This window comes from Garra rufa, chromosome 1, assembly GCF_049309525.1.
Source record: "Garra rufa chromosome 1, GarRuf1.0, whole genome shotgun sequence".
NCBI classification, from domain to species: Eukaryota; Metazoa; Chordata; class Actinopteri; order Cypriniformes; family Cyprinidae; genus Garra; species Garra rufa.
The window spans coordinates 32,363,440-32,375,987 of record NC_133361.1 but is presented as its reverse complement, the minus strand read 5'-3'; positions in this window follow the sequence as shown (position 1 = coordinate 32,375,987).

Sequence of the window (12,548 nt, the reverse complement as noted above, 5' to 3'; positions counted from 1 at the left end):
AATGACTTCAGAAAGATAGCAGCATAATATTCGTATTTTTACACAGAGATTGAAAGATCTTTTAGTAAAATCTGTTGACTTTAGCAATCTTTGTTGCATTATGCGCTAATGGTGATCATTCAAAAATATATAGGGGAATATATATAAGTTTTTTTTTCCAAAGTATGCATGCCTGTAACTCAAGGAGTATTAAGGATATCTTAATGCCCTTTTAGATATTGGGTCTTAACAAACTTTCCTTTTGGCATCTTTATTTGTAATGGCCTATTAGATTTGGTTCCAGAAATATTGGAATTTTAATATGGCTCCAGGAGTAAATCGTTAAAATGTACACATTTTCAGTGGTCAAAAACCAATTGTGGCTCAGTTTGAAAAAACATGATACTGCTTTCTTTTAAAGAGGAATGTCTGAAGAACAAATAATCTTGAAATTAGAGATGTATCTCAATTACATCTGTCAAGACAACTGCTTTTAACATACCAGTCTGAGTGCCATAAATATTCTTTTTTTCAAAGTTCGCATACCTATAACTCAAGAAGTATTGAAGAGATCGCAATATGATTTCAGATTCTAGTAGTTAATAAACTTTTCTTTTAGAATCTTAATTTCCAAGGCCCCACATCATTCAGTCATGACCCATTTTCAGTGGCTGGTGACTTTGTATACAGCTGATACTTTTTTTACTTAAAGAGCAATGTCTGAAGAATAAATCATGTTAAAATTAGAATTGTATCTTGTTTCCCAAGAAGATGCTGTGTTCTGCGCTGTGAAAGCAAGTTTGTTTTGTTTTCATTGCTGAAAGATGATGATGTGAAGAATCAGTGGTTAAAATGATTTTTTTCCGTGATACCACAGCAATACAATTCAAACGTTTTGTTTTGTATTCGTAATTTTACCAAGGACTGCTTCTCTAATCTTGGTGAGTTCAATGCAGGATTTGCTAAACACTTGTCCATGAAAGATAAGTTCATGCTTTCTTTATTTAGACCAAACAAGCCTCTCCAAATGACTACCTGTAAGTATGATTAAAAATTAGCTCGGAACCCAGTATTTCCTTAGAATGTGTCGATTAATGTTGACTGTCTTTGTTCTAATTGCTTTGTTTAATTATAAAGAATGTAGACATATTTTAGTTTACAAAGTGTATTGTTTCATCAGTTAGTCACGTTAGCACTCGGTTAATGTATCCACCATTATTGTTTTGTGAAGTGTTTACAGTTTCACAATTCGCTTGCATTGTATACGGAAAGACCAATCACAACAGACTTGGCCAGCTGACCAATCAGAGCAGAGTAGGCTTATGGAAAATCGTTTCGAAATCATTGCAAAATGATTCTAATATTAAATCTATATTCTGACAAAATGACAATGTTTTCTGACCTTAGATGCATTTAAACCTGTTGTAGATTTAATATGACCTGCTCTTTAAAAACAGACTGGAAATAAGGACTATAGTTCATGACATCCCTCATTGCAGGCGTTCCCAACATACAGAATGTAGGTCAGGAATAGCATCCCCCTTTCCTCATGTTACATAATGCACATTTTGCACAGCTGGAAGACCTGGGCCTGTTAACCATGCAGTGAGGCAGCAAAGTGAACATAAAGGCTGCCGATATGTAGAAAGCTTTAACTGACTTGCCATTCAGGAATTGTGCATTCAAGCCCATTTTAAGCCTACTAATTTGATTCACGTCATTCAGGATTTAATTCTATTAATTATTCACATTCAGACTTCGTCAAAGCTGAATCTTCCATATTGTGACCTACTTTTTGACTGTAATGCAACCAGTTTTTCACACGCCCTCTCTGGTAAGCATTGGATTTTTTCGTCTTTCGTCTTTCCAGTGCATGAACAATTCAAAAGGGGAGGCACGCCTGTTTTTTGGGGCTCCGCTTTTTTATGGGGTATTGAAATTGAGATGCTTAGTATTCTGGCTGGCCCTTTGCCTGGGCTCTCTCTCGTTTAGCTCCGCCTTTGCACTGGGAAGCCTCTCCACCCTGATCCCCTCTCTTTCAGCAGCATTTCATTCTCTTACCCCCTCCCTAAAAACACAGCCCAGCCAACTGCCGCAGGCAATAGAGGGTCAGTCAGAGGCCTTTAAGGGTACCGTGACTGCAGCAATAATCTTGCCAAGGCATGGAAAAAGCATCTTTTTTCCCTACAGACCGATTCTGGGAGGGTCATACAGTGTGCCCCAACTGTCTCACTGATTGGCTGATGCTCTGTTTATTGGATGAGGGTTGACGTCACTTCACCTGCTTTTAAGTCTAAATATTGTTGCCTGTTAGCAAGGAAAAAGAGCGCTCTGGAAAACCTTTGTCATGTAAGGTCTGGACAGAGGTGATGACTGTTTAAATGGAATATTCATTTCCAAGGTCACAACATAATTTGTTTACAAAGTGATGGTTCAATAAGTTTGGTTTAATTACAAATCATGTAAGTGCAGTGGCAGTCTGGGTCTAAAGGTCCTGGAACAGAAGTGGGACAAGGCTATAGTGATATAATTTAAGTAGGCACTGATGGGGCAAAATTTGTCATCATATACTCTACCAGTCAAAAGTTTTTGAACAGTAAGATTTTTAATAAATATTATTGATTATTTAAAATACCTGTTTTCTATTTGAATATATTTTAAAATGTAATTCATTCCTGTGATCAAAGCTAAATTTTCAGTATCATTACTCCAGTCTTTAGTATCACATGATTTATCAATATATATATTTTTTCAGGATTCTTTTAATGAATAGAAAGTTCCAAATATCAGCATTTATAACATTTACATAATTTAAACATTATTGCATTCAAAAGTCAGTATCATTTTTTGAGGAAAAGAAGTTATAGAAATTAATACTCCATTAAGCAAGGATGATTTAAATTGATAAAAAGTGAAGATAAATTTATAATGTTACAATAGATTTCTATTTCAGATAAATGCTGTTCTTTGAACTTTCTATTCATCAAAGAAACCTGAAAAAATTCTACTCAGCTGATTTCAACATAGTAATAATAATAAATGTTTTTGAGCAGCAAATCAAAATATAAGAATGATTTCTGAAGGATCATGTGACTGGAATGATGATGCTGAAAATTAACTTTAAAATCACAGGAATAAATTACATTTTTTAAATATTCAAATAGAAAAGTTATTTTAAATAGTAAAATTTTTTCAAAAAAGTACTGGTTTTGCTGTAAATAAATACAGGCTTTGTGAGCAGAAGAGACTTCTTTAAAAAGTATTAAAATCTTACTGTTCAAAACCATTGACTGGTAGTGTACATATAGTTTCAAATATTTTTTGAATAACATTCATGTAAATTTTAAGTAACCACTAACATTAATGGTGTACTATTTTTTTATCTATTCTTTTTTTTTTTTCAGAAGTTTATGAAAGGAGTTTCTCTTACATTTTGATGTACATTGATTTTATATGTGTATTTCATGCATAAATCTCCATTATGCTTGCTGCAGTCTATTCCTTCTTAGTTACAGGAAACACTTCCTCTTATACCAATCTAACTGTGTTTTGGTGTCATTTGTGACCCATAGTGGTTTTTACTCCTTTTAGCCCCTTCAACAGGGTGGCCATTTACCCCAAATACTATTATCCTACTTATTTGACAGTTACAGGAAAACTGTCATAATCAAATCATTTATTTCTCTGAATGTCTGTGATACTTTCAGGGACTGACATCATTTTAAAAATGGTTACATTTAAAAATGATTAAATTACTTCTAAATCTTTGTTATTGCACACACTTACCTCATGGATCAGGACTATTGGTGCATTGCATTCAAGTCCTCCTGGGAAGTTCATAATTTATAAGTTGGGAAACTGAAATTACAGTATCAGGTATGGACCACTTTGATGGCAATGTACATTTTCTACAAATACAGCAAACTCTACTTTACAAAATTGTTGCTTTTTTGTTTTTAATTACATTTTCTAAAGATGCTGTAAACTGAATTGTTATTACATTTTATTGTAATAGTACATTGTTCAATGATTTATGCACACACAACTAGTTTTATTGAAATAAAAAACAAAATATTTAAACAAATTTACCATCAAAGTTCTGGCATTAAAAACACTAGATGACGCTTCCCGATAGGTCAAACTCAATCTGACATAATGCCATCATAATCACATGGCGCAGCTAAATGGTTATTTTTGTATCAGCAGCCAATGAGCTCGCTGCTCAACATTTAAATACTCGGCTAGTGCTTGCTGTAGCAATAGCAGCATGCTTCAGAAATCCTCCACCTTCCCCAGCTCCACCTGTATAGATCTGGTACAGGGTAATCATGTATGTTATGGGTGTTATTTCATATATGTAATATGTGCAGCAGCAGTATTTCTTACATGCTCACAGCAGCAAGACTTGGTACTTGCTCTGCCACAGCTGCAGACCAAACACATTAACATTGTCATGTACTTTAGCATGCCAATCCCTCCGAGAGTTGTCATGACAGAACTACAGATGCTGTATACACCATGCTGTTTCCACCATCTTATCTCAATGAATTTGGCAACTCAGGTCTCTAAGAATATCTTGATTGTGGTGGCGTTCATGTGTGTTCAACTCATAAATGCGATCTTTCTGACATGACATTAATGCGCCATTATTTTGCAGTTCATAGGGGTTTTTTGCTGTGTTTTGGGAGAAAAAATTGTCTTCTGATTCTATAACTGTGTTATAGAACGTGTTTGGTAGCAGGCTTCTGACAGAAAGAGAGAGATGATGAAGGAAACAGGGTGAACTGAATAAGAATGGAAGCAAGGGGAATCCAGAGCCTGCTCCAGGTCTGTGACAGCTATGCCCTAAAAAGGAAATCCAGTCTGTGGGCATGATGGGAGGGGCACCCAAGTAAAGAGAGAGGCAGACGCTCAGGCCAGGTAACGACAGACAGGTCTCCCTCTTGGAGCCGGCAGTCCCAGCCAATTAGCTGCCACCTTGTTTTACTTTATGACTGTGTGAATAAAGCTGGGGGGATCCACAGTCCACTAGACTTATTAGCTGTCCCATTGACCATTGTGTTTACAACAGGTAAGCATTTCCCTCACCCCACCTATGCCTTTAATCCATGCTGCAATGCCTAAAAAGGCAATTGAAGGTTGACAGCGGGGATTGGCAAAACATGTCTGGAAATTTTGATCCTGGCTTTCCCTCTCTCTCTCTCTCTCTCTCTGTTTTCTCTTTTCACTTTCCCTGTCTCTCTGCTCTTCATTTCTTTATTCCAAGAGGCTAGAATGAGAAATCAGTCTTCAGATATGATGAAAAATGAGTTTGACCAGCTATGGCTTCCAGCATGAGATGATATTTCCATAACGGATGGAATATATGGGTCAGGTGGGCAGCTCAAGAGAAGAGCATGTTGAAAAAACATATTCAAATATCTGTTCATGTTTCCAGTGATTAATATCTGTTAGGAACACGTAAGCTATCTAAAGCAAAATCTTTAAGGGGGGGAGCATTTCTTGTGAAGTTAACAAGCTGATTTGCAAGTCAAGTGTAATCTCAGGAAAGATTGAACTAATCTCTCAATTCTGTGTTGAAGTTTTCGTTTTAACAGCAACAGATTTTTTTTGCTTTTGTATTGTGATGTACATATGAGTGGATTGTTGAAAAACAAGAAATGTAGGGCAAGACTTGGTTTTGTCCATCAGTTGTTGATTTGAACGAAGCAGATCTGAATGTGAACTCACAGTCAGTTTTTAGAAAGTTTAAGGGTTTAAGCCAACTAAATGATTGGCAAAATCTGGTATACGTCACCAGACAGAAGTCTGACGTTTAACTGGAAAGTTATGACATTCTGATTAAACTAGTGCTGGGCAACTACAATTAATCGCATCCAAAATAAAAGTTTATATAGTATATGTGTGTACTGTGTAGTGTGTATATTTATTGTGTGTGTATGTGTATATATATATATATATATATATACACACACATACAGTATATATTTTGAAAATATTTACATGTGTATATATATTTATATTCATATTCTTATATATAAATATATTTCATATATAAAACATAACATATTTTTTTAATATATACATGTATGTGTGTGTGTATTTATATACATAAATATACACAGTACACACACATATATTATGTGCACAAAACATTTATTTCAGATGTGATTAATTATGATTAATCATTGCCCAGCACTATATTAAACATTCTAAGGTTACTTTTAAATAAATAAATAAACGTGCATGAATAAATTGTTCGCAGTAAACTCAATTACATGCATTTAGAAAACAGGGTGAATTTCATAGCAACTTTAATTGCTTTACTAAGTAGTTCATTGCATTTTAGTGTAGTCACAACTGTGAGTCACAGCTATTTATCTTTCACCTAAGCAAATAATTATTTTACTTAAAACACATTTTTGATGATGAGCGAACCTCTGACCCACTTTAAAAATGTCTGCTGTAAAAAAAAAAGTTTCAGATGGCAAGTTTGAAGCCTTATAGGACAAGCCTGAGCCTCTTGATATCATCAGTCTGAAATGAAACTAAGAAAAAGGTTTACTGCTTAAATTTGAATGCTTGTAAATTGCACAGATAAAAGTATGAAGTAAAAACTTTTTTTTTTTTTTTTTTTTTTTTTTTTTTTTACAATCAACTGTTTTTAGGAAGATATTTTGTTTCAAAATAATGTACTCATTTAGGAACCTCAGCATTATTTTATTCTTGATAAGACATGTGACCCTGGACCACAAAACCAATCCACTTCCAGAACAAAAATTTACAGATAATTTACTTACCTCCTTGTTATCCAAGATGTTTGTGACTTTCTTTCTTCAGTGGATAAGAAATTATGTTTCTTGAGGAAAAAAATTAAGGAATTATCTCTATATAATGGATGTCAATGGTGCCCCCAAGTTTGAACGTCCAAAATGCAGTATAAATGCAGCTTCTAATGGCTCTAAACGATCCCAACCAAGGAAGAAGGGTCTTATCTAGCAAAACAACCATTTTTGTCATTTTCGAAAAACAAATTGACAATTTATACACTTTTTGACCTCAAACGCTCATCTTGTCTAAGTCTGTGTGAACTTTTTTTCCGGCCAATGCAGTTAGGGTATGTTGAAAAACTCCCATCTCATTTTCTACAAAAAAAAGGTAAAACAGCGATGTAGGATGATTTTGACGTTGAAGAAGAAAACGAGACAGGAGTTTTTCGACATACTCTAACTGTATTAATGGTTTGAACCGGAAAAATCAGAGTTCACGCAAACTTAGACAAGATGAGTGTTTGAGGTTAAAAAAGCATAGAAATTGTCAATTTATTTCAAAAATGGCCGATCGTTTTGCTAGATAAGACCCTTCCTTATCGGCTGGGATCATTTAGAGCCCTTTGAAGCTGCATTTTGGAAGTTAAAACTTGGGGGCACCATTGAAATCCATTGTATAGAGATAATTACCGAAATGTTTTCCTAAAGAAATATAATTTCTTATCGACTGTAGAAAGAAAGACATGAACATCTTGGATGACAAGGGGGTGAGTAAATTGTCTGTACATTTTTTGACTTCTCTTTTAAGTAGCATGGGTATATTTGTAGCAATAGCCAAGAATACATTATATGGGTCAAAATTATTGTTTCTTCTTTAATGCCAAAAATCATTAGGGTGTTAAGTAAGGATCATGTTCCATAAATGTTCTACTGTAAATATATCAAAACTTTTTTTGTACCCTCAGATTCCAGATTATTCCAGTTGTATCTCGGCCACATATTTTCCTATCCTAACAAACCATACATCAATGGAAAGCTTATTTATTCAGCTTTCAGATGATTTGCAATCTTAATTTGAAAAATTGACCCTCATGACATATAACAAGTGAAATCCTAATAATTGTCCATGTCCCTAGTAAGAAAGAAACTGCAGTCAACTCTGGCACTAGCAGATAGGTGGCAGTATTTTGTACTTCAGAGCATTTATCCCATGATTCATCTCAAAATGCCTGTTGCTCCAATCACACACTTACATTTGACCTATATTTCACAAACCATGGAAAGAGACTGGCTGTGTCTGCTCATGTCTTCCCTTTGACCCAATATTGTTTCTATGATGGGATGGAATGAGAACACAAATGGGCTGGAGCCAGGTAGATGTGTGCCATGGCAAACAGATTGCTGTTTGACTAATGAATGAGAGAATGTGTGTTGTTGGGAGCTGGACAGATGGGCAGTGCTGAGGCAGGATCTCAGATCACAAAGACTTGGCTCAGCATGAGACGAGAGGGTGGTGCCTGCAGGCCCCTTTCCTCCACCAGCTTCAACCTACAGGCCTACAGCTGGCCTCTGGTTACCCCCACTGCTTTTTGATACATGTGGAAAAGCATGGGTGGGCTGCACAAAGACACCGTGGGCTGGTTAATAGTTTTGGGACATTGTATTTTTGACATTTTATTCAAATTTTCTTGCACATTTTACACTAGAGTTTTAATTCATTTTGGTAGCAGTTTTTAAAAGAACCATTTTAGTGTTAAGAATATTTTAGTAATCTAAAGAGCCTTTGTCCACTATAAGAACCTTGTGCAATGGAAAGATTCCATGGAAGTTAAAAGTTCTTTTATGAAACCATCAATGCCAATAAAGAACCTTTATTTTGAAGAGTGTATTATAGAGAAAGGGATTTTGGAACAGTTTCCACAGTAAACAATCAGCATTCAGTGGAGTGTTTGCCAAAATGAGACAATGGACATGAACCTTGCAGACTGTACTTTAATATCAGTAGAATATATGTGTGTTGGGCCATCTGTGCCAGATGTTAATGAAACATCACTCTAAACAGATGGTGTGTGTCCCCACATATAAAGGATATGACACTTGATAAGTCTCTGACTGGCATCAGTGTCAATGATAATATCAATTTCTAGAGGAGACACCTTTAATATTTGAGGTATGGTTTTTTAAATACCATCTCCATGGAATCTCCTCTGGAGGTGCTGTAATCTGGTTCTTAAATATTTAGCTTAATTTAATTCCTCACAACTGGCCCGATGTGTGTGGAGAAAGAGGGCAAACAGCTGGTTGTGAATGGTGTAAAGAATCGGCCCCACATGAGAGCCGAAGCTCTTTGTTGGACCAGGGCATATCATTAGCATATAAAATACCTTATTTACCCTGTGGAGACAGAGAGCTGAGAGCGAGGACAGAGGGGGAGGGAAGCCAGCGGAAATCTTCAGACGAGCACATGATATGAAAGCTTTGAGTTACACCTCAAAAAGTAGATGTGTCATTCACAGTCCTAATTCACAGCATGAATGACAGACAGTGCTATAGGGCTTGATGTAACAGATTCAAATGCAGTAATAACTTACTGTGTGTATATTTAAATTGCATTATGCAAAACAAATAGTTTCAAAAATGTTTTAAACAGCCATTCAAAAATTTGGGATCAGTAAGATTTTTAATATATTTTTTAAAGAAGTCTCTTATGCTCATCAAAGTTCCATTTATTTGATTAAAGACAAAAAATAATAATATTATGATATAGTATTGCCGTTTAAAATAACAGTTTTCTGTTTTAATATACTTTAAAATATAATTTATTTCTCTGATATACTCAGTCTTCTTTGTCACACGATCCTTCAGAAATCAATCATTCATTATTATCAATGTTGTAACAGATGTGCTGCTTAATATTTAGTGATACTTTTTCACTATTTTTCAGGATACTTTGATGAATAAAAACAGCATTTATTGAAAATAGAAATCACTTTTTAACAATTTAACACATCCTTGCTGAATAAAAGTATCTTTCCTTAAAATAAAAGAAAAAAAATACTAACCAAAAGATTGCTATTTTAAATAAATGCTCTTCTTTTTAATGTTTTATTCATTAAAGAATCCTGAAAAAAGTAATACAGGTTCCAAAAAATATTAAGCAGCACAACTGTTTCCAACATTGATAATAAATCAGCATTAGATTTTTTTCTCAAGGATCATGTGACACTAAAGATTGGAGTAATGATGCTGAAAATTCAGCTTTGCTTCACAGAAATAAATTCTATTTTAAAGTATATTAAAATAGAAAACCACTTTTTAAAATTGCAATAATATTTCAGAATGTTACCATTTTGTTCTGTATTTTTAGTCAAATAAACGCAGCCTTGATAAGCAGAAAAGTCTCCAGGAAGTGCCACACATTAAAAATATGCATGCCATTACATTAGATGACAAAGCACATCATCAGAACTAACTTCATTTTTTTCCACAAAATGACGTTTTAGTACATGTATGAAACCATTTCTCTTAAATTCACACAGATGCCCTATAGCAGAGTAACCATAGGTATAGTTCATCACATTAATCGTGGACATTTAAAAACCAGGATGTTTTCAAATTCTTCTGTCTTAATTTTGATTAACATGTTAATTGTTTATTCATTTGATGTCTAAAAACATGAATTGTGGAGTTTTTGTGCTTGAAATGCGTGTTTCCACTTTCATAAATTCACTTGGTTTGATATTTCTATGTGTGACTTAAGTATTCAAGTTCTTCTTGGGTCCCTTGTATTTATTTGTGTGGTCTTGCATTAGTTATTTTAAGTGATGCCGTTGCACTAAAGGGTCAGTAGATGGCGCAGCATAGCCCCAAACAGTCACAAAATCCACGTAATGCCTCACCCAAAAAGAAACCATGTCAGTGTGACAACTGGTTCAGTCAGAAATTGGGATTGCACTGTAATTTACTGTCTTAGTCTAATGTTTATATAATTTCTTCCTAATGATGACACATCATGCATCAGTTGTTAAAGGTTATTGTTTGCGCTTCACTGCTGGCCTGACCTTGAGCTCTGTCGTCTCTATATCAGCAGCTGCAAGGACATGCATTCCAGCTCCTCAGATCCTGTTCCCTATATCCATCAGACACACTTTGCACATGAAGATCAATGGAGCCAAGGGCAGCGTGTAAGGGGATCCAGGGCCAAGGAGGAAAGCAGATTTGTGTTTTATTTGTTCTGTGGTGCAGCCCTGTTTGATGTGACCCTCTCCCGTTTCATTCATCCGGAAAATCTGCTGCGTGTGAGTGAAAACTGGGGGAGTGGGTCTCACTTGATACTCCGATGTAATGAGGAAATGCCAGTCATGTTAAAGGGACAGTTCATCAAAAAAAAAAAAAAATTAATTCGGTCATCATTTATTCACTAAAGAGGAATCATACAAAATGCATGTTAATTTTTATTTAGTACTGACTTAATAAGATATGTCATATAAAAGATGTTTACATATAGTCCACAAGAGAACAAGACTTTATAAAAACAGCCCTGTTAAAAAGTTTACATACAGTTGATTCTTAATACTGTGTTGTTACCTGAATGATCCACAGCTGTGTTTTTTGTTTTGTTTGTTTGTTTAGTGATAGTTGTTCATGAGTCCCTTGTTTGTCCTGAACAGTTAAGCTGCCCACTGTTCTTCAGAAAAATCCTTCAGGTCACACAAATTCTTTGGTTTTTTAGCATTTTTGTGTATTTGAACCCTTTCCAGCAATGACTGTATAATTTTGAGATCCATCTTTTCACACTGAGGACAACTGAGAGACTCATATGCAACTATTACAGAAGGTTCAAACGCTCACTGATGCGCCAGAAGGAAAAACATTGCATTATGAGCCAGGGGTGTACATTTTTGAAAAGAATGAAGATTTCTTATTTTGCTTAAATGCCGTAATTGTTTTTTTTTTAATTAGTACAGAAGATACTTATTACTATACTTATTATTTCCCAGAAGACAAAATAAGTTAAATTTACCCTGATCTTCAAATCCAAATCGTTTTCTCCTCCCAGCTCTGAATGAGGGGCATAAATAGTACAGAAATCTCACACTAAGGTTCTAAACAAGTAGACAACTACATAAAACAGAGGATGCAACAAGAAAATTTGTTTGGGGGTCTATGAAAGCATTTTATTGCATTGCTTGTTTAGACGTGACAGAGATATGACTGTAATCCAGTCTTTTGTAATTAACCTCCGGGCTTTCCTGTGTGCTCCTAATTACTCCGCATAAACAATGTGGGATCAGTGCTAATCTGAAAGAGCCCATTCAGAGGCTTTCATGTGGGGTTTCTAACGGGCTCTGTAGGCGGGGGAGTGCAGGATGATCCGGAGGAGGTGGCGGGGGGAGATCACAGGAGGGAGCCGATGACTGATTACCCACACCACTGGATTCAGATACCAGGGTTGAAGGCATAAACTCAGCGTCACATTAAACAACCTGGTTCCACTCTGAAGCCATAACCACCAAACCCACATCATAAATACAGGTCTTGATGCACATATGGTGTTGCAGCCAATACTTACAGACTATGCCATCTTGATTAGATTATATTAGACTACAAATACAGCCAGTTGCAGTTTGAATCCAACTAGATGTACAAATGTGACCCTGGACCACAAAACCAGTCATAAGGGTATTTTTTTTTTTCAAAACTGAGATATATACATCACCTGAAAGCTGAATAAATGAGCTTTCCATTGATGTATGGTTTGGATATTTGGCCAAGATATGGCTATTTGAAAATCTGTAA